Below are 5,000 nucleotides of genomic sequence, written 5' to 3' on the forward strand. Positions count from 1 at the left end.
GGAGGTAGTAAATGTTTATGCACATGCATATGAGGGGCCTCAGCCTTATAATTTTGAGCCTGCTAGGCATCAAAGAGAGCAGGAACAGCCCAGAGCTAGCCCACGAAATACCGGACCGCGGAGAGAGACAGAGTTGAGGAGCCTGCAAGCAAGGGGCGAGCGGAGGCGGGCCGAGGTGCGGACTGTAATGCGATACACACTGAGCACGACACCGGCGGAGAGCGGAGGGGAAGAGAGCGTGTCACAGCGCAGACAGGCACACACACACACACACACACACACACACACACACCGAGTGAGAGAGAGATAGAAAGAGAGCGTGTCACAGGCACAGTATCTGCCTGCAGCAACCTGGCCAACACGCCGACCCAAAACTCACTGACAACAACTTACTACAGCTACTGACTATATGACTGACTAACTATATACTAAAAACTAACTAGTGATTAACCTACCAACTGACCGACCGACTAACTGGCTGACTGATTGACTTTGACTAGCGTACATACCTGACCTGACTATCTCTCCTGAAATGCGTCTGATTTGACCGTGGAATTGACGAACGCTACCTACAGTGGGAGGGGAGAGGGAGACACGCACGCGGGAGCCACTCCCCACTGTGACGTAGCAGGCTCTGCCTTAACAAAATAAAAGCCTGTTATTTCCTTCTCAAAAAGGAAGGTGTTTTTCTCCATATTTTTTTCACGTGTTTTTTTTTATTTTTATCCTGCATTAACTTTTCAAATGGACCTAGGGACAAGGTTAAGTATACATTTAGTAAAGGAATTACCCTGCTCCATGCTCTTTAAGTTAAAATTAAATATTCCTCTAAATATGGCTAAAAGTCCAAAAAGGGTGGGAAAGAGAATGAGGATTCCAACACAGCAGTGGGAGCAAGTGGTGACATGGAGGTGAGTGAGAAAAGGTGACTGAAGGTGACTGAATGTTGAATTGGTGGCTACGGCCTTGCAGAACATACTCCATTTAATAGTGAGTTTTTCTCACATGGCAGCAGCTGAATTGGACAGAGCAGGTGTCCCTTTAAGGATAACTAATTGTGGAATACAACTCTTCAAGCGGTTTCCATCATCCTCGCATACATAAGACTAGAAAAAAGCATCTTATAAAGGGTAAGAAACGTCAAATTAAATGTACGGTACAAGCTTTAGTGCGGTTTGCAGACTTAAAGTGGCTGAAATGAAAAAAATATTTTTTTCTATTTTAGATCACATCCCCGGGTATCCAGTGCACCTATATTTAATAACTTAATGTATGCAAAAAAATAATAATCACAAAATCAAATTTCTTTGGTTTTTCAAAATTTTTCATATCAAAAGTAAATTTTTCAGGATTTCATTCACAACTGTAATGTACAGTATAGATACAGTCGGTCTGTGTGGGAACACCCACAAAATGTTACTTCTTGTTGATGCATGTTGTTGACGGTGGGAGAAAACCCCCCATATAACTCAATGGGCTGGAAGGTGCTGCGGCTCTACACTACAAGATTGGGGATTCAACAGCAGGTACAGTAGACGTCTGTTCAGATGTGCGTTTACTGTGGTGGTTGAATCCCCGATCCTGTCTGCCTGGGCTGGGCTAACAGCTAAATGCTAACTATGCTGGCCGAGAAGAACGGGAGGATTTCCCATGCGTGACTGACCACGCATTGACCACGTTGACCAGGCGTCTCTGACGAGACACCGCCTGAATGTATGCTGACGACATTCAGTACTATCAAATTTCTACCCCCTTTCAACCAATCATATCACAACATGACAGCTGTGAATCAATCTTCATTTCGAGGAGAAAATTCTGAGCAGGCAAGATGACTGCCTAGTGCCTGTAAGTAACCTGGGCAGACTTTTCTAGCCCATAAATGTTAATATAATTGGCCAATAAGTATGTAACATACAAAATAAAAGAAACAGTAATGTCTTCATTTAATGTAGAATGCAAAGGACATGTAACTGGCTCATTAACTTGCATTCCAAGAATAATGCTATTTACTGGAGCTAGTCGACGCTCCAAGCCGGCAGGCAGCACTCTTGCCTCGGCTTGGAAACAGCAGTCTGCCCGGAGGCAGACACCCGGTCCTCTGCCCTGGGGGCTCGCACAGTGAGCCAGCCAGTGACTATATGCACTCCACAGTGCTGTATTTACATTAAATTGTGTTTGTACATGGACTGTTATTGAAACGTGACTGGTAGGTTTCAGATTTGTGCGTTAAAATACAGTATTTTGCAGTGCGGGCCTGTTCTGCCCCCAAATCCAGTGGGATCCATCAATTCACCGAGTGGGATTCACAGCATTCAGGCACAAGGATTGGCCAATGTCAACTCCAGTCCCCAGAATAGTCCAACCAAACTCCTCCACACATGTCCCACCCAGGGCCATAGCCAGGGATTTCGGGCCCCATGAAAGCATATCACATTAGGCGGACAATTTTGGCCATTTGAAGCCCAATTTAGAGGAATATCTCATTTTAAATCAGAGAGTTCCCCAAACTTTTGAGTAGCCAGTCAGATTGAAAAAGTAGCCAGATCATGTTCGTGGCGTTTGTTCCAGTGGTCCTTTTCCCAATTAATAAACAAACCTCAAATATGTATCGATGAGTGTGACAATCTCCCTGCAGGGCTTGACATTTGCTTTTTTGGCCACCTGCCAATATGGCTGCTAGAAGATTGGTGACAAACTGGAGAGACAGTTGACGGTCGGAGAGACGGCAACCCGGTACGGGATGGGTTAGCACCCCAGACTGGTTCTCTCGTGAGGGAGAAATCCACAAACGCTACGGATTAGTCTCCCGAAAATCTGTGTAAACATCGGCGCGGCCTGGGGTCCTCCAGGCTAGAGCGAGGTGCTCGGCGCAGCCGGATGACGTGCAGCGCACAGGCCTTCTTGAGGCATCTATTTTTCCATTGGATGCCTGACAACCAGGTGCAGAGCTGTATGCCTGTGTTGTTGGGAGAAGGCCTGGTAAGACGAAGGAGGAGAGCGGCTGGGAGACAACCCACAATGCCTTAGCCTCCATGCACCGAAGGGTCTTTCAATGCTGCGACGTAGCACTAGCTTTATTGCAGCGGATTGGGAGTGATCAACCCTTCCGCGGGCAACGTTGCAGACAGAGTAGGAAGGCTGATCCGTAGCGGCTGCTTCCGGGACGCGGGTCGGGGTCTTAATCGGCCTCGGCTGGGTCTACTGGGCGAGGGTGTATGATGTTGAACTGACCCGAAACACCTTACGACCCCAGTCAACATCACTGATGACGCGTCCCAGCGCATGCCGAAGTATGTATTTTGAACGTAGAACCCTGGTTTCCCTGGCCAGTGACACTTGGGAATACTGTAGACTAGGTGACAACCAGGTATAGATTGGTGACAAACTGGAGAGACAGTTGACGGTCGGAGAGACGGCAACCCGGTACGGGATGGGTTAGCACCCCAGACTGGTTCTCTCGTGAGGGAGAAATCCACAAACGCTACGGATTAGTCTCCCGAAAATCTGTGTAAACATCGGCGCGGCCTGGGGTCCTCCAGGCTAGAGCGAGGTGCTCGGCGCAGCCGGATGACGTGCAGCGCACAGGCCTTCTTGAGGCATCTATTTTTCCATTGGATGCCTGACAACCAGGTGCAGAGCTGTATGCCTGTGTTGTTGGGAGAAGGCCTGGTAAGACGAAGGAGGAGAGCGGCTGGGAGACAACCCACAATGCCTTAGCCTCCATGCACCGAAGGGTCTTTCAATGCTGCGACGTAGCACTAGCTTTATTGCAGCGGATTGGGAGTGATCAACCCTTCCGCGGGCAACGTTGCAGACAGAGTAGGAAGGCTGATCCGTAGCGGCTGCTTCCGGGACGCGGGTCGGGGTCTTAATCAGCCTCGGCTGGGTCTACTGGGCGAGGGTGTATGATGTTGAACTGACCTGAAACACCTTACGACCCCAGTCAACATCACTGATGACGCGTCCCAGCGCATGCCGAAGTATGTATTTTGAACGTTCAAGTGCACTGTAAAAAAAAAAAAAAAAAAAAAAAAAAAAATTGGGGGGGGCCCCTGTCAGTCAAGGGCCCTTGGAATCGTCCACACTTTTCCCCGCCTGGCTACGGCCCTGTTCCCACCTCTCTACACCGTTTCAGTCAGGGAAATGTTTGTTTCCAGTCGAATATGTCATCAGACCCTGAGATGTCAGTTCAGCTCGTCTTTAAGGCAGCAGTTGCTGGTAAATATGCTTAAGGTTCAATACCCTAAACGGCTGGGGACTTCTAAACCAGTTATTCTACTCTGAAATCCACTGAATTTGTACTCTAGTTCCATTTGCCATGTCTCTTTATTGTATCAATGTTTAGACTGATTGAATACATGTCTTAGGACCATAGTAGTAGATTTTTCTGTTTTTAGGTTAGTCTTATTGTAGGTGTTTTGAAGGTTGTAAACATATACTTTATATCAGTGGCGAACCGTCAGGGCCTTCTAGGTACACTGAATACCCAAGAAGAAGAAAAATTGAAAAGAAAATAATTTCCCCCTAATAAATTATTTGTATTTGTTATTTATTAGTTTTTATTCACTGAAATAACAGTAATATTGTCGCTAAATTGTTCAGATCTTGGACTCACTTTGTTTCAGCAAATATGTGGTTAAATATTTGGACCAGCCTCCACCTGCAAATGGTATTGATTGACAGCAACCCTTCGCGAAGACCGACTCTAGTCATGACATGAGGATGACAATTTTGATGACAGGTGTCTTAACCAATCAGAATATAATTTAGTTGTGGCGTTAGCCAATCACAATTAGTTGAGTTGTGGGTGGGATATGTCGAGGGATTCGCGAATCCAAGCCAACCAGGAGACGAGAGACGGACGACAAGGAGGGAGGAGTTTATGATGATGTGGTTGTGACATGCATGGGGTTGTGATGAGGAAATGGACGCACAGCGGTAGTTTTTAAAGGATTCAATCTGGAGCTGTCAAGCTATATTTTCGCCATTTCCAGGCTAGC

General features: G+C 46.9%; 1 protein-coding gene across 1 annotated transcript in view; it reads right to left on the minus strand.

Annotated features, from left to right (window-relative positions):
• The window catches only part of dmd (dystrophin), a gene marked incomplete at its 5' end in the record, with an annotated part of 540,780 nt that overhangs the window by 235,388 nt on the left and 300,392 nt on the right, over positions 1 to 5,000 (minus strand). The gene's annotated exons all lie outside the window — the stretch shown is intronic.

Source organism: Poromitra crassiceps (assembly GCF_964638095.1).
Source record: "Poromitra crassiceps genome assembly, chromosome: 3".
Taxonomy (NCBI): Eukaryota; Metazoa; Chordata; class Actinopteri; order Beryciformes; family Melamphaidae; genus Poromitra; species Poromitra crassiceps.